The sequence below is a fragment of the Pongo abelii genome, chromosome 8 (genome assembly GCF_028885655.2).
Source record: "Pongo abelii isolate AG06213 chromosome 8, NHGRI_mPonAbe1-v2.0_pri, whole genome shotgun sequence".
Classification (NCBI taxonomy): domain Eukaryota; kingdom Metazoa; phylum Chordata; class Mammalia; order Primates; family Hominidae; genus Pongo; species Pongo abelii.
Genome location: NC_071993.2, coordinates 37,609,214 through 37,627,850, shown reverse-complemented (window position 1 = coordinate 37,627,850; position 18,637 = coordinate 37,609,214). Strand labels below are relative to the sequence as shown.

The window sequence follows — 18,637 nt, the reverse complement described above, 5'->3', positions numbered from 1 at the left end:
TGGCAAAGCTTTTTATAGTAAGGTACATCTCACTAGACATCAGAGAATACACATAGGAGAGAAGCCCTATGAATGTGCTGAGTGTGAGAAAACTTCCTGTGTGACATCAACACTGAGTGTGCATCAGAGAACACACATGGGAGAAACCTTACGAATGTACTGAATGTGGGACAATCTTTAACCACAAGTCAACACTCAGTGAACATCAGAGAACACACACAGGAGAAACTATGAATGTACTAAATGTAGGAGAACCTTTTTTGCAAAGTTAAAACTCATTGGACAACAAAAAATACACACTAGGGAAAAACCTTATGAATATGTCAGATGTGGGAAAACTTTCAGTGGTAATTCATGCCTCACAGTACATCAGAGAAAACACACGGGAGAAACCCTATGAATGTACCGACTGTGAGAAAACCAGTAGCAATTTAAATCTCACACTACATCAGAGAACAGATACAAGAGAGAAACCCTATGAATGTACTGAACATGGGAAAACCTACACTCACAAATCAAGTCTCAGTGAACATTGTAGAATATAGGGAAAAAGCTCTGTGAATGTAATAAATGTGACACATCATTGTGCCACAGTTCTAGTCCTTACTAAATGTCAGAGAATTCAAAGAGGAAAGAAGCACTATAAGTATAATGAATGTAAGAAATCCTTTTGCTAGAAGACAAACTGTGGTACATGAGATAGCACACATAGCGGAAAATGTCTTTTAAATGTTGAAAATGTCTTAAACATTGAAACTCCAAAATTAAATCCATAAACCAAACTCATTATATATGAGAGAACTGATGAAATGCAGCAGTGAACATCAAATAATCATAATAATGCAACAAATTAAAAAAAAACCTTGCATATGTAAGCATAACTACTTGTACATCAAATTATTAGTCTAGGATTTAAACCTTATGGACAGTTGGTATTAACATTTGACAAGATTTAAAAAAATTATACATCTGAGAATCCATTTTTAGGGATCTTAACATGGAAAAACGTATTAAAAAGAAATGTCATCACAGTTTTTGCATCAGATGTGATGTGAAATATTTTATAGCGTAAAGCCAACATTCTTATATGTATATGTGTACACACATATATACATGGAAAAGTAGGAAATCCTTTAAAATTTGGATAAGTTTAATGATCAAGAAAATAGAAATAAACATATAAGGTCTCTGAGATCTATATGCATATGTTGCATCACAGGAATTATGCACATATTGGATTTGCATATGTGATTCCAGAATAAGTGGGTATAGAATGAATATATTTGCCCTTAATATCATCATTAGAACTAGGCCCACTGAATTCTCCACACCACTTTGCCTTAATATCTTTCAACACTTTTATTTATTATATCTGACAAATGTAAAATGTTATATTTGATACCCTTTCTTCAACATTTTGTTGGCCTAATTAGATGGTATTGGCCATTGGTATCGAACCACATCTTTAATAAAGAATCCGTGTTTATTGTTATTTGTGTTTGTTTATGTTTCTATATGCTTTATTTAAATAAAAGTTTTATTTTTGAATAATTTTTTTTTAGACAGAGTCTCTGTCTGTCACCCAGGGTGGAGTGCAGTGACGTGATCTCGGCTCACTGCAACCTCCGCTTCCCAGGTTCAAGCAATTCTGCTGCCTCAGCCTCCCGAGTAGCTGGGACTACAGTCATGTGCCACCATGCCTGGGTAATTTTTTTTCTATTTTTAGTAGAGATGGGGTTTCACCATGTTGGCCAAGCTGGTCTAGATCTCCTGACCTTGTGATCCGCCTGCCTCAGCCTCCCAAAGTGCTGGGATTACAGGTGTGAGCCACCGTGCCCAGTCAATATTTTTAAATTCAGAGAAAGTTTCAATGATAATAGATTTCCTGTACACCTTTCACCCAGTTCTCATGATGTTATCATTATATACAACCTTGGCATAGATGTCAAAATAAGAAATTAACATTGGTACAACACTATTAATGAAAAACTTTGTTTGGATTTCACCAGTTTCCGTTAATGGTGTTTTTCTGTAGACTGGCATCCAGTCTAGGATGCCACATTGTGTTTAGTTGTTATATCAGTTTTTCTGTCTTTTTCAAGACCCTGGCACTTATGAAGAATACTGGTCAAATGTTTTGTAGAATGTCTTTCAATCTGTGTATGCCTAATGTTTTCTTACAATCATACTGGGGTTGTGGAATTTGGGGAATAATACCACAGAGATTAGGTATCCTAATTGCATCATATGATGGTGTGCATGATACCAACATGACTGTTGGCTGATGGTGTTAACTTTGATCACTTGGTTAAGGTGGTGTCTGTCTGGTTTCTCACCTGTAAAGTTACAGTGTTTTCCTTTCCATACTCTTGTTTTTTGGAAGTGAGTTGCTAAGTCTAGCTCATACTCTAGGCATGAAGAGTTAAGCTTCACCCCTTGGAGTGGCGATAAATACATATATTATTTCTAGTCTTCCAAAAGGAAGGTTTGTTCTTTCTCATTTGTTTATCAGTTTATTCAGCCATTTATGTCAATGTGGCCTCATGGATATTTATTTTATTCTTGACATTACTCCTTTTGTTGCTCAGTTTGTTCCAGCTTTGGCCACTGGAAGTTTATAGGGAAACAGTTCCATGATGGCACCCTGGCAGTCTTACATGTCTCCATACATGGCCACATAGGACAGGCTCAACTGCAGGCTGACCTGTGTCTTGGCAGGTAGTGAGGAGCTATCATGAAATTACATCTCATTCACCTCCCTATCTTGTGGGAGGCAGTTTCTCATCTGCCTCTCTGGTCCCAGGCATGAGACTTTGTACCTTGTCACCTTCCTCCATGGGTAGATCTGCAAGCTATAAAACCACTTAACTGTGGTCTAGAATTAGCTCTTCTGCAAGAGAGTACCCCAGCTACTCATGCTGCCCATCCTGTGGCCCTTTTATTCTTGGTATCATCCTGTGGGAGAGGAGATACAGGCAGCTGACACTATGGTGATCTTGCATATGTGATCTATGTAAGGAATAAACTGTTTCAATCCATTTGTGCTTGCTATGTCCTTACCAGCCAATAGCTACAGTAGTCACTGCTGCTTAGAGACTGCTTGAGAGCGCTCTTTCAGGTTGCCTTCTGGGTTCTTTCAACATGCTGCCAACCTTTTGTTTTTAAAGGAATTAAAAGGTTTATTACATTTATAAGGTTAATTTTTATTCAAATGTCTTTCTTCTTTTTGTCTTTTGTTGCTGCTTTTAATTATTTGGAGAAGGTTATATGCTTTTCATAATGATGACATCCCACTGAAATCCATCTGTCTTCCACTTCCCTATTGTGGAGTGGCTATTTCAAGTTCATCAGATAAGCCAGAAGCTAATCTCCACTTCTTCAATTGGTATATGAAAAACAGAAAAAGTCCCATACAAAAGAGTATACCTGAAAACGAATATACCTGAAAGTAATAGAGTGCTAAAACTGCCAAGGCTTTACTCACATTTTTGTATCAGTGTATTCACATCTAGCATAATAAATGACCATTAACATATTGTAGAAATAAATAACAAAGGCCGGGCATGGTGGCTCACACCCAGCACTTTGGGAGGCCGAGGTAGGCGGATCACGAGGTCAGGAAATTGAAACCATCCTGGCTAACATGGTGAAACCCCGTCTCTACTAAAAATACAAAAAAATTAGCCGGTCGTGGTGGTGGGTGCCTGCAGTCTCAGCTACTCGGGAGGCTGAGGCAGGAGAATGGTGTGAACCAGGGAAACGGACCTTGCAGTGAGTTAAGATCGCGCCACTGCACTACAGCCTGGGAGACAGAGTGAGACTCCGTCTCAAAAAAAAAAAAAAAAAGAAAGAAAGAAAGTATAAGAGAAACAAAAACATAGACCATTTTTCAACCCCAAGGTGGGAACTTGACTGTTGTCATGTCAGAGCTAAAGTACACTTCTAGTACACTTTTTTTTTTTTTTTAAGATAATGGGGTCTTAGTCTCTTGCCCAGGCCAGAGTGCAGTTGTTCAGTCATGGTTCACTGCAGCCTTGACCTTCTGGCCTCAAGCAATGTTCCTATCTCAGCCTCCCATGTAGCTGGAGCTACAGGAGTGCACACTCACACTTGGCTAACTTTTTTTCATTTTTTATTTTTATTTTTTTAAAAAATTATTTATTTATTTATTTATTTATTTATTTATTTAGAGATGGAGCCTTGCTCTGTCGCCAGGCTGGAGTGCAGTGATGCCATCTCGGCTCACTGCAACCACCGCCTCCCAGGTTCAAGCGATTCTCCTGCCTCAGCCTCCCGAGTAGCTGGGACTACAGCTACTCGTACAGGCGTGCGCCACTACGCCCAGCTAATTTTGGTATTTTTAGTAGAGACCGGGTTTCACCATGTTGGCCAGGATGGTCTCGATCTCTTGACCTCGTGATCTGCCCGCCTCGGCCTCCCAAAGTGCTGTGATTACAGGCGTGAGCCACTGTGCCCGGCCTAACTTTTTATTTTGTAGAGGCAGGGTCTCCCTATGTTGCACAGGCTGGTCTTGAACTCCCAGGCTCAAGCGATTTTCCAGCCTCAGCCTCCCAAAATGCTGGATTACAGGCATGAGCCACCATTCCCAGCCCTAGTATACTTTTTTTTTTTTTTTTTTTTGACACAGTGTCTTGCTCTGTCGCCAAGGCTGGAGTGCAGTGGCGCGATCTCGGTTCACTGCAAGCTCTGCCTCCCGGGTTCACGCCATTCTCCTGCCTCAGCCTGCCGAGTAGCTGGGACTGCAGGCGCCTGCCACCACGCCCGTCTAATTTTTTTTTTTTTTTTCTATTTTTAGTACACACGGGGTTTCACTGTGTTAGCCAGGATGGTCTTGATCTCCTGACCTTGTGATCCGCCTGCCTCAGCCTCCCAAAGTGTTGGGATTACAGGCATGAGCCACCGCGCCCGGCTCCAGGCAGGTTTTAAGTACAATTGAAAGAAAAGATAAAGCTTGTGGTTCATTCATCCACTTCCTACTAGAGTGGAAGTAGTGTCCTAAAACTTCAGGTGTTCTTAGTAAACTAAGCTGGAGGAATTTTTCCCTTGTTCTAGTCCAGAGCAAATATTTGTTTATTGAGAAATATATAACTCCTTCCCCTATCTGTGTTAGTCACCTATAAAGAGATGAATACAGGCTGGTATCCTGTTCCTTTAGGCTTCTCAGTCAACACAGCTGATGTTATAGAGTTCATATTTTCTAAGAAGAAACTTTTTTACAATAAAGGTACCAGAGAGAGGCTGAATGCCATCAGCTCCATGTACTTGGGTACATTTTTGGATGAGTAAGCTCATAAATTATCTGTTGTTCTATAATTATGTTTGCACCTTGCCTGAGAGAAAAAGATCTTCATTGCCCTGTCCCTTGAAAGCACTGAGAAGGGGTTATCAAAAAAGACACTTCTGAAAATGGCTTATCTTTCTAGATTACCATAAAACACCATTTTAGTTGATACTGATATTCAGCAGACACCTTTTGAGCTCTTCCTGAAATGTTTGCCCTCTCCACCTAACAATAAGTTTATGGAGTCTGAAAAATTACTCTGTAGAGGGCATTTTTCCTCAAAGCAGTCTCCAATGGCTTTTTAGCAGTTTTTTTTTTTTGAGATATAATTTATGTAACTTAACATTCATCCACAGTGTGTACAATCCAGTGATATTTATTAAATTTTAAGAGTTATGCAAACATCGCCACGATCCAGTTTTACATTTATATCACCCAAAAACATTCCTTCATGCCAATATGCTGTCAGTCCCCACTCTAACCCCCAGCCAATCACTGATCTCCCTGACTCTATAAAGTTGTCTTTCAGCCTGGCCAACATGATGAAACCCCATCTCTAACAAAAAATGTAAACTTTAGCCAGGGATGGAGGCATGTGCCTGTAGTCCCAGCTACTTAGGAGGCTGAGGTGGGAGAATTGCTTGAACCCAGGAAGCAGAGGTTGCAGTGAGCCAGCACTCCAGCCTGGGAGAAAAAGTGAGACCCTGTCTCAAAAAAAAAAAAAAAAAAAGTCTTTCTAGACATTCATATAAATATTTAGTCTTTTATGTCTAACTCATTTTATTTAACAAAATGATTGTTTTAGGTTCATCCATGTTGTAGGGGTTCCAGTTTCTCCATATCCTCAACATCATTTGTTATTGTCTGTTTTTATAATAACCATTCTAGTAATTATGTAGTGGTATCTTATTGTATGTTTAATTTGTACTTCTCTAGTGACTAATGATGTTTTCTTTGTTTGCATTTGTGTATTTTCTTTATTTTTTGAGATGGAGTCTCATTCCATCACCCAGGCTGGAGTGAAGTGGTGGCTTCTTGGCTCACTGCAACCTCCATCTCCCAGGCTTAAGTGATTCTCCTGCCTCAGTCTCCTGAGTAGCTAGGATTAACAGGCACATGCCACCAAGCCTGGGTAATTTTTGTATTTTTGGTAGAGATGGGGTTTCACAATGTTGACCAGGTTAGTCTTGAACTCCTGACCTCAGGTGATCCACCTGCCTCAGCCTCCCAAAGTGCTGGGATTACAGGTGTGAGCCACCGTGTCTGGCCCTTGCATTTGTATATTTTCTTTGATAAATGTCTCATTCAAGTCTTTTGCATGTTTTGTTTTGTTTTTTTTTTTTTTGAGACGGAGTCTCACTCTGTTGCCCAGGCTAGGGTGCAGTGGCACGATCTTGGCTCACTGCAACCTCCACCTCCTGGGTTCAAGCGATTCTCCTGCCTCAGCCTCCTGAGTAGCTGGGACTATAGGTGCCCATCACTACACCCGGCTAATTTTTTATTAGTAGAGATGGGGTTTCACCATGTTGGCCAGGCTGGTCTTGAACTCCTGACCTCAGGTGATCTGCCCTCCTCAGCCTCCCAAAGTGCTGGGATTACAGACTTGAGCCACCGTGCCTGGCCAAGTTGTAAGTCTTTATATATTCAAGTTATGAGACTTATCAGAAATATTGCTTGCAAATATTTTCTACTAATATATGGCTTATCTTTTCATTGTCTCAATGTTATCTTTTGAATTACAATAGCGATCACTTTTAATGAAATCTAGTTTACTTTTTTTATATGAATTGTGCTTTGTTGTCTAAGAACTCTTTGTCTAACCAATGGTCACAAAGATTTTTCTTCTATATTTTCTTCTATAAATTTTATACTTTTAGCTCTTATATCTGGGTCTTTGATTCATTCTGCTTTAATTTTCATATATTGTGTGAGGTAAAGGTCTAAGTTATTATTTTTTTTTGGCATGGGTATGTACAATTGTCCCAGCATGATTTGTGGACATACAGTTTGTTTTAATGCCAAATTTAATTTCCTCTTGAAGTATCTTGGCACTTTTGTCAAAAATCAGTTGACCAAAAATACATAAATAAATAAATAAACCAAAAACTGAAAAACATACATACAAAAGCAAAACAGGAAAAAAGATCAGTTGACCAGTGACACATAGCATCCCGGGCAGTGAAAGTTTATTCCTGGACTCACTTAATTTCCATTATCTATGTGTTTGTACTTATGCCAGTGCCACACTGTCTTGATTTTGGTAACTTTATAGTATACTTTATTTATTTATTTATGTATTTTACTTATTATTATTATTTTTTTGTTTTGCGATGGAGTCTTGCTCTGTCACCCAGGCTGGAGTACAGTGGTGTGATCTCAGCTCACTGCAACCTCTGCCTCCCAGGTTCAGGCGATTCTCCTGCCTCAGCCTTCTGAATAGCTGGGACTACAGGCACGTGCCACCATGCCTGGCTAATTTTTTGTATTTCTAGTAGAGACAAGGTTTCACCATGTTAGCCAGGAAGGTCTGGATCTCCTGACCTTGTAATCCGCCTGGCTCAGCCTCCCAAAGTGCTGGGATTAAAGGCATGAGCCAAAGCGCCTGACCTATAGTATACTTTAAAATCAAGTAGTATAAGTTTTACAAATTCGTTCTCTTTCAAGATTGTTTTGGTTTCTTAGACATGACACCTAAAGCATGAGCTACCAAAGGAAAAAAATGAATAATTTGGACATCAACAAAATTAAAACTTTTGTGCATTATCACAATATTCAGCCTTATTTAATCCATAAACATGGAATGCCTCTTTATTCAGTTCATGTAAATAAAAATTTTCATAAAATACACAAAGGTAGAATACAATTATTAACCCTACAAAATGAATTTTGAGAAAGAAAGCAGCTGTAAACTATATTATACTTTGAAATCCATAAAACAAAAAGTAGTACTGTTTAAAAAACTAAACTGATCTTTCATACTCTTATTTTTTCAATGGAATGATTCATGTATAAACATACATAACATTAAAACTATGCAACCTCAAGTTTATGTCTACATTTTTAATTATTTGCATTATATAGTCATATAATGCATATAGCACTTTTTTCTTGTTTTTCTAATTTTTACTGGGTTGTCTTGGAACCAAATAGTAGGCTATTGGAGCTGATGTTGTTGGTTGCCTACTCTACAAGTTATTCCACTTCCACATTACTTCCCTGCTGTCAACCTGGATGTTAACCCTCCCACATGATTTGGGAATGACATGAAACACAGAGGCACTGTGGGCATAAAAACAACCTATAATCAGAATATATTTGAATCCCAAATAGAACAATTCACTGTTTTTCCAGAGTAGAAGGATTCCCGTGAAATCATCCTGCCAGAAGAATCTGATTGATCTCTGCAAAAAATGGTAATATATTGAGTGCTCTGCATTGATCTCTACTTCTGAAAAGTCAGATATTTAGCAGGAGCTTTATCAGCCTTAGTGAGATAAAACCCATGTTGTCAGGCCCAGGTATAGTTCCCATTTCCTGCTGTCATGGCTACTCCATTCTTGGGCTTGTGTGAAAACTCATGGGACCTAGGCTGACAGCCACTGGATAAATGATTCTGTCCACTGCTTCTTCTGTGGTAGCTGCTCTTTGATGGACATTAACAAAAGGCTCAAAGATCTGCACAATTTGTGTGCACGGCCAGATATCTAACCCCCTGCTTCTTTACAAGACCTCCTTGGCTCCAGTCTTCCAATCCTGTTGCAACCAATCAATCTATTTACCAATCTTCAAGAATCTGGGTATTACCTTAGCTGACTTTTCTTGCCACAAATAATAATAAACAAGTGTGTGATGTGAAGTCCTGTTCATTGGGAGGATTTCCCCATCATCACCATCTTTCAGGGACATTCCTGAGTGGAATTTTAGTGGCCATGGAAGACAGCAATGTGAGAGAACCAGGCCCAGGATTTTCCGCTGATACTCTGTCACAGGGAATACTCCATGGAGTGTTCATTCTTGGATGAGAGAGAAAGATCTCTATTGAACTCTCTACATGAATTGAAGTAGAGGTAGTCATATGACAGGGGTAAGTGCCATGGGTCACCTATTTATATAAATTACTTAAGTTGCTGAGACCTGTTCCGGCCCAATTCCCAATGCACCATTTTTGTTGCACAATAAACTGTTGTTTCCCTGCCTGTTTTATGATTTGGTGTGAGTCTGACAGTAACCCCAAATCACGGGCAGCTATAGTCACATAGTCAATAGATAACACTAAGTCAGCTGCTCAGTTTGTACTAGGATCAAGTAGTACACAGGAGCTGCTTTTGAAACAATGAGAGGTTCTTTGCTGCAGATGGCATGGTTTTGCTCCAGAATCCTAGAGGACTGTGCTGTTACTGGTCTATTTTGGCTTGTCAGAACCCCACACAGTGTTATGTTATACCACTGAGAACTTTAGTGCCATTGGATGAAGGACAACAGATGGAACCTGCTATGAAACCCTTTCCTGCTGTGGGCCCCACTCAAAACTGGCCTTCCTCCAAGGCACCCAGTAAGTGGGACAAAACAGTATTCCCAAATGTAGTAGGTGTTTTCCCCATGTGTAAACAGACCTTCCAAATACCTTTCTTTTTTTCAGCGGCAGGAAACGCAAGTTGTGTAATAGCTCGATCTTAACACTGGGGTAAGTGTCCAGCCTTGTACCAAACACCAAAATGCTGACATAGGTGTTTTTGTTTGTTTGTTTTGTTTTGTTTTGTTTTCCCTCAACCTCTACCAAACACTTATCTTACCAAGGTAAGCAGAGTACTTGCCTCTTTCTCCTCACCAGGTTCCATTGATGTGCCATCCATGTAGTGGCCAGGATGATGTTTTGTGGAACTCACTGTGTACTACACTGTGACAGAGGGCAGGAAAATTAACAAGACTAGGACAAGACAATATATGCTGCTATCTAGTCTAGAACAAAGTGAACTGCATTTGAGTCTTCTTCAGGGAAGTTGAAAAGGATCCTTTTGCAGTTTAATAGCTGCATATTAAGCTCCAGAGATTATTATTTTTTCTAGTAAAAGCACAATTAGCACAATAGCTATGGTTATTACCACTCTGCGATTGATATTGCTTCTGATTTACCAATTTAGCCAGGGAGAGGGAAATCTTAATTGGCAACACTGGCCTTAACTACAATTAATGGCTCTTACTCCACAAGTCCAGGAGGCAGCATGAAGGCTCTGGCGCCTAATAAGTTTATCTATTCCAATTATTCACTCAAGGGCTGAGTAAAAGACCGCAGGACATATCTGTATACTCTGGACTTTAAGATGGACTTGGATGAGGACTCTAACATCTGGCCTTTGTACATTCATAACATGCATACTGGTGGCATTTTGGATTGCCTGGTTTCAATCAGATTATACTCTGAATATAAACATTCCAAAGATCTAGTATTCCTTTTTTGCCAGTGTACTGTTGCTCTGGTAAATGCATAGACACCTCTTTGGGAGGCTGGGTACAGTGGGTTACGCCTGTAATCCCAGCACTTTGGGAGGCCGAGGCAGGCAGATCACCTAAGGTAGGGAGTTCAAGACCAGCCTGACCAACATGGAGAAACCCCATCTCTACTAAAAATACAAAATTAGCTGGGCGTGGTGGCACATGCCTGTAATCCCAGCTACTCAGGAGGCTGAGGCGGGAGAATTGCTTGAACCCAGGAGGCAGAGATTGCAGTGAGCCGAGGTCACGCCATTGCACTCCAGCCTGGGCAACAAGAGGAAAACTCTGTCTTAAAAAAAAAAAAGTCTCTTTGGGAGAAATATTAAGGGACTAGCTATTGTTTATAATTGCTATGGCTTTGGGAGGCCCTCAAAAAGATTCTTCCTTCCCTTCCATCCATAAACTGGATCTCAGAACTGGTTCAAGGAGGAAAACTGGGTGAGAGATTGTTAGTATTTTTCCATTACACCACCTAATATCAACCCATCCATTCTTGACCTGTTTTTTATTGTGTAAGCCAGATGTTTCAGGAAGTGAATTGTCACTTCTCTTTTCACTTTCTTGATAACATCATTTGATGCACAAAAGTTTTTAACTTTGACAAAATCTTATTTATTTTTTGCTTTGGCTGGTTGCACTTTTGGTGCTCTATATAAGACCACATTGCCATATCTAAAATCATGAAGATTCACCCCTGTATTTTCTTCTTAAAGTATTATGGTTTTATCTTCTATATTTAGATTATATATCTATTTTGAGGTAATTTGTGTATATGGTATGAGAGGGGTTTAGCTTTTTATGCTCTCCTTTAACAGTACAGTTTATCTCTTAATGGTAACTGCCTCCTGGGAATAAGATGGGGCATGATATGACCAGTGAATACTCCAGAGAATTGTCTATTGCTGGGTATTCTTGGCTGTAAACTTGGCACCATTCTTTGACTAGATATGTTTGGAAATTTAAGCATGTGACATAGTCCACTCAAGAGTTCTTGAGTGGTATGGCCTGCATCTGCCACGTAGATAGGAATTGTGCCATACCCAAAAAAAGGTTTCTAGCACAGTCAATGCTGGTAGTATCCTCAAGAAAAGGGTAGATCATCTGCATGGTCTATTTGCTAAGGCCTTCCAGGTTTGGTGCCCCAAGCTATGTGCCCTGGAGTCCCTTTGCCATTTGTATTAGTTTCCTGGGGCTGCCATGACAAAGTACCTAAAACTGGGTGGCTTAAACAATAGAAATTTATTCTGTCACAGTTCTGGAGGCTAGAGTGTAAGCCTCCAGAATGTGGCAGGCCCATGTTCTTTCTGAAGCCTGCTGGGGAGAATCCTCTCTTGCCTCTTCCTAGCTTCTGGTTGTTGCTGGCAATCCTTAGCATTCCTTGACTTGTAGACACATCACTCCAATCTCTGCCTTCATATCAAATGGTGTCCTCCCAGTGTATCTCTATGTCTACATTTCCCTCACCAGTCATTAGAAAAGGGCCTACTTAATCCACTGTGACCTCATTTTAACTTGATTACATCTAAAAATACCCTATTTCCAAATAAAGTTACATTCACAGGTACTGTGTGTTAGGACTTGAACATGTCTTTTTGGGAGGACACAATGTGACCCACAACAACCTGCCCTCTGCCCCACAACCCCTGCCAAAATTCATATCCTTCCTATGTGCAAAATATATTCACCTCTTCCCAATATGCCCCCAAATCTTAACCCATTACAGCATTAACTCTAACTCCAGCATCTTATCTAAATATAATAAATTCAAAAACTCCTAAATCCAATCTTGTAAATCATCTTAATTAGTCATGGTCCATCCTGGGGTAAAATTCCTCTCTGTCTACAAACTGTGAAACTCAGAAAAACAATCTGTTTCCAAAATACAATGGTGTGCAACATAGTACTAGAGGCAAGACCACAGTTGGTGGAGTGGTGGTTGGCTGCACATACTCCTGGTAGATTGACTTCATTGAATTCTTCAGGTGAGTTTTGCTGTTCCAGCCTTTGAAACTGAACCAGGTAATATTTTATTTAATGGACATCCATATACTCAAGTGTCTGTAACTGACAATGCTAAATCTATTATAAAAATTGATGTTTTCATTATGTGTAATACTTCTCCGAATTGTAAGGGATGTTCCCAGAGTAGAAATTACACAATTACAATGGATACTGGGACAAGTGCACAGGCAGTCTTCCCTAGCCCAGCCATGTAATGTCAGTCAATAAATGCAGGAGAAGATTAATAACCTTATTAAAGAGCTGGTAGAGACAGGAGTGCTTCACTGTTCAACAAGCTGTACAGACTGCTCTCCCACTCAGGCCAATTAGTCCTAATAAGCCTTTAGAGCTACAAATGTCAGTGCCTGGTCAATGTACAAACTACAGTCACCTAAGCCTCAATCACACCTTTCTCATACATAAAAAGGTAGCCAGTTACTTTCCCACGTGCGGGTAGCCCAGAGGTTGGAGTCTGTTGGGTGCTGGTACACTGAAGTCCCCGAGGAGGCCCAGACTGGGTTAACAGATTAGCTGAATTAACGGCTGAGGGGTGTACTGAGGCATTATGGCTGTGCAACTACAGGAAAAACTGTTACAAACTTTACATGAAAAAGAAAACTCCAACCAATGGGCAGAGTTGTGGGTCATGGGGCTTGTCCTGGATGGCACACCTTCAAATGCATCTTGCTACATTTTCACTGACTTATGGGCAACAGCCAACAAGATGGCAAGTGGTCTAAGACCTGGACGCAGGAACAAGTCCTAAACCCTGTCAGGTGGTACATTATGACAGCAGATAGTCCAGTATGCTTACCTCTGTCACTCACGTGGGCTCCCATGGAAAAGGACCCTTTACAGTGAATATCGGTGGCATCAACAGATGTTGGGTCCAGCTGATGGGACCTGAGCCACCCAGGTAAAGACCATAGACATCTGGATATACCATCACACAGGACATGCTAGTCCTATATTCCAGGACCCTTTTTGAAATAAAATCACATTCTAGAGTTCTGGGTAGACACACTTAAACCCAGTACAAGGGTCGAATTAACCATCATATCCTCGCAGTTCACGTGTCCCAAATGGTCCCCAACAAAAACGTGTCCCCATGGTCCCCAACAACTGCGCTCTGCGTCTTTTGCAATCTCCTGCAGTGCTTCCCTGCGTTTCCGTTCCTTGCAGAGATGCCCCGGAACCTTCAGGTCTATACACCACTCCGGGAGCGGGTTCAGCCCGAGTGTGACAGGCAGGCGAGCTGAGGAGGTTTGGGCTAGGGCCAGGGTCCCGCGCGGCTCGGGGGCAGTGGGAGCGGGGGCGGGGTGTCCCTGTGAGTCGGAGGGTGGCCGGGGATCGCAAGTTTGGGCGCGTGCGCGCGCGTCCAGGCCCCGCGCGGGGTGCGCGCCTTCGCCCTGGAAGGGCGCGAGCTTTGCTTCCAGGCTGAGCTGGGTGTGAATTAGTCCCTACGCGTGGGACGAGGAGTCCTCACCTGTAGAGGGATGCTGTTAATATGTCTATCAAGAAGAGTCGAAGACCAGGCTGCAATGCAGTAAACCATGGCGTTTATTGAGGTTTTAGGAATTGCGATTCGGGAGACGCATTGGGCTGGAAGCCAAATTGTATTCCAAAGAGAGGGAGGGGAACAGGGAGGAAATCAGAAAGGAAGCTACGGGTGTTTACGCAAGTTCTGAAAGAATTATCCGTTGGTGAAAGCGGGTGGCTTAATACCTGAGTCCATAGTTCATTGGTTGTTACTGTTCAGGAGTTGCAACACTGGTCAAGTTCAGCTGTTTTCCAGAATTTTGTGGTCGTTGCAGTTTGGCCCACTTCAAAGGTTCAAGGCAAGTTCCGTTTTTTTTTGTTTTGTTTTGTTTTGTTTTTCCCTGCAGGTTTGTAGGATGTGCAGGCAGCCCTTAGAATGACTTCCTACCTCCAGTTTAGAGCTCTCAATCAGAGTAAGCCCATTTTGTATAGCACATCCCATCAATAATATGTGCCATGAAGAGTGGTTCTGAGTTTCACATTTTTGGCATATGTAAAAAATTTGGCACAGAGCTTAGTAGTTAACCTCAGCTGATAAGGTATTTGGAAAATACTTTGTTCTTCTCATTAGCTCTTCTATTTAGTCGTTACAACAATCTTTATGTGACTGTCTTCCATCTTGACAAACAAGAAAACTGAGGGTCTGAGGGTTCAAGTGAAATGGTGAAGGTCACATGGCCAGGGTAGACCACCCTACCTAAAACCATCTTGTATTCCTGAAATCATACTGAAGTGGGTGGGGGGCGGCTGAGTGTCACCTTGTAGTCATGTATTCTGGGGTTTCTCAACATCTCGAAGCCGTTGGGTCAGGCTGCATGACTGTGTTGCTTGGACTCCTGCACTGTCCAACCTTCAGTATAGTCAGTGCCTTCAGAGTTTAGACAAGGAAGTTCTTTGAGATTTGGAACCCTGGGTGAAGCTTCTGAGTAAAATGATTTTGTCCATTAAGCTCAGGTTTCAGCTCCTCGGAATAAAGCAGTTCTTGTGAAGTAAGAAGGGGCCCTAGGAAAAGGAATCCCACCTTGAAGATTGCTTCTCTAACCTGAACATTGTCAGCTCAACTTCAGAGCAAAGTCAGGAAACTGCCAGAAAGGGCAGAGCCTGACAGTTTGCACAGCCTGAAGTAATTCTTCCTCCTGCTCAGAATGAGTGATGCTCTGTAAATGTTATCACATCCAGAAGGTCTCCCCACTATGATGAAAGGTTTGGACCACGTCTCAGAAAAGATAGGTGACTGGACTGAGTGGTGGCAAGGGGTATGCTGGTGGAAATATTAATCTTGGAGGGTTGGTGTGGGCATGGTCTGGAGGGAGACATCACTGGGCGTAGCTGGAGGAGTTCTATCTCCAGTCTTTAACCAACATGCCCCACATTCAGTCTCCATGGTCTTTGTCCAGATTCTGAGCTGCTCTCATACCATGTCCATTGTGATATGGGCCCTCTAGAGATGTGGTGCCGCCTTACCTACCCTGATCCTACAGAGGCAGAGAGTAGGGGTGTCTGTGTCTGCATCATTGCAAAGCTGAGAAACCTTGACTCTTGGATGTATAAGTAACCTGCCCAGACTCATCCAGTTTGTAAATGGCAGAGCAGGAATAGAAAACACCCATCCATCTTATAACAGGTAAGTCACCTGCCAGGTTCTGTTGCAACTGAGTTAGAAGCAAACAATCTTAAAACAGATCTTTCCCCAAAGCACTCCCACCATTTGCTGCAGCATGATTTCCTTAAGGGTTAGCAACTCAGTAGGAATGTAAGTAAACAAATATCCTGAGTATTTCATCTACAGGAGTGAACATGGCAGGTAACAATTTGTCTTCTGATATAATATTATTTGTTGAATTAGTCCCGGATTAGTTCTGAAAGAAAAATGAAATTGACCATTTGGAAGTGAACCCAGTGAAAAGTTGCATAGCCAACTTCTGTGAGATCTTGTCAGATTTACATGTGTGAATTCTCACTCATCATGGCTCTTGCTGTCTCCTCAAGGGCCGAAGAAACTTTTTCCCGTAGAAGAGTGTGTAACCAGTTGGTGGGCAGCAGTTTTTAGGAAGCTGAATCTCAAAGGTCCATAGCAGGCCAGATCTCGCATGACCACCCCTGTGTTCTTCTCCCGTAACTGTACATTCAGCTTCCCCTGCACTTTCCCAAGAGCAACAGAAAAAAAGCAAATGCCAGGTGAGTTGTTTATTCATTTCTCTTGTTTCCATTGCATAAAATGATAAAAGATTAACATGATAAAAATTATCAAGGAATTTATAGTTAACAGAGCTAAAATAGGGAAAAGTCAACATATTAATTATAAAGACATCAAGATAATTATAATAGTTTTATTTTAGTGTGTATATATTATACATTGTGTTGTATAACTGTAATTGTTAGTAACGTGCAGACTTATCTCTGATACTCTGTGCAAAAGGACAGTGCTTTGTTTTGACCGTAAGAATAAACAAAAGAGGCCAGGTGTGGTGGCTCATGCCTATAATCCCAGCACTTTGGGAGGCTGAGATGGGTGGATCATTTGAGATCAAGAGTTTGAGATCAGCTTGGCCATCATGGTGAGACCCAGTCTCTACTAAAAATACAAAAATTAGTCAGGTGTGGTGGCGTGTGCCTGTAATCCCAGCTACTTGGGAGGCTGAGGTAGGAGAATCGCTTGAACCCTGGAGGCAGAGGTTGCAGTGAGCTGAGATTGTGCCACTGCACTCCAGAGTCTGCATGACAGAATGAGACTCTGTCTCAAAAAAAAAAAGAATAAACAAAAGTAATTCTTCATGGAACACAAAGACTTCCTGGCCTGAAGTCTAAGAAAATGTCTTTAACTCTCTTCATGAAAGTAATGTAGTTGACACCCTCAGTTAACAAGCCTGAAATGCATGCTGCCTGTGATTGCCACGCTGTTTGTTCTTTAGTGGCACAGGAGGTAGAAAGTCAAAGGACAGCTCAATTGATCCAGGTGGTAGATTTCTTCTGTCTGCTTCATGTTCTTGTCTTCCTGGAGTTTTATAGCCTAGCATATCCCCAGGTGTTTTATAACTCTTACCCTATTTTTCTTGACTGATTACATACTCTCTAGATTTTTAACCATATCAAAGGATAAGATAACCCCTCGAGAGCTGAAACACAAAAGGTGAATTTAGTGCCTTTAAAGTGATAGCTCTCACTGGTTAGATGTGCTCTCACTGAGCAAAGCAAACTTAATTTTCTGTAGGATTTTTGCAAAATGTTGGTGTATTAATTTCCTGTGACTGCGGTAACAAATAACCACAATCTTTGTGTTCTGTTAACAGAAATGTATTCTCTCCCAGTTCTGGATCAGTCTGAAATCAAAGTGCCATCTGGGCCATGCTCCTGCTGACAGACCTAGAGGAGACTACTCCCCATTTCTTCTGGTGGCTGTCAGGAGAGAAGGAGGGAAATGGAATGGAGGAAAAACTTTAAGATGAAGAAAAATAACATGCCCTAAGCCCTGTGTCAATCACTGTTCTCCAGAGAAACAACTGATAGGATATGGGTGCATGTGCCTGTTTTTTTTTTTTCTGTGTGTGTGTGTATGTGTGTGTGTGTGTGTGTGTATTCATTTTAAGAAATTGGTTTATGTGATTATGGGGGCTTATTGAATGTAAAATTTGTAGGGCAGGCCAGCAGGCTGGGAGCTAGGCAGACGTTAATGCTGCAATCTTGAGGCATAATTCCTTTTCTGAAGCCCTAACCCCCTCAATGCCTCAGAATGTGACTGTATTGGAGATAGGGCCTTTACAGAGGTAATTAGGTTAAAATGAGACCATCAGCATGGGCTGTGATCCAGTCTAACTGGTGTCTTCATAAGAAAGAGAGATGAGGACATGCAACCAGGGGGATGTGTGTAGAGAGGATGACCTTGTGAAGAGACAGTAAGAGGATGGCCACGTGTAAGCCAAGGAGAGGGGCCTCAAGAAACCAACCCTGTTCTGACACTAGGAGCATGACAAATAAATTCCTGTTGTTTAAGCCACCTAGTCTGTGGTACTTTATTAGGGTATCCCCAGAAAATGAATGTATACATATAGTGATTCTATTTGTAACATTTTGAGGAAACACACCATACTCTTTTCCATAGCGGCTGCATTATTTTATGTCCCTCCAACAGTGACAAATGTTCCAATTTCTCTATATCTTCACCAACACTTACTTTCTGTTTTTTGATAGCCATTCTAATAGCTGTGAAGTGAAGTAACATTCTCTTGAGTATAATTGAGGATACTAATAATCTCCAGTGTCTCCAAAACACTCTCTTCTGATTTCTTGATACAGATTATTATT

General features: G+C 41.2%; 1 protein-coding gene across 2 annotated transcripts in view; it reads left to right on the top strand.

Moving 5' to 3' along the window:
* The window catches only part of ZNF248 (zinc finger protein 248), an 86,870-nt gene extending 68,544 nt beyond the window's left edge, over nucleotides 1-18,326 (top strand). Inside the window, exons 9-11 of one of the 2 annotated variants that reach the window (XR_008510219.2) lie at nucleotides 9,942-9,986; nucleotides 16,325-16,513; nucleotides 17,626-18,326. The gene's annotated coding sequence lies outside the window, so the exon portion shown is untranslated. The remainder of the gene's footprint in view (nucleotides 1-9,941; nucleotides 9,987-16,324; nucleotides 16,514-17,625) is intronic. The other variant, XR_008510217.2, reaches the window with a different exon arrangement.
* Nucleotides 18,327-18,637: the final 311 nt, after the last annotated feature.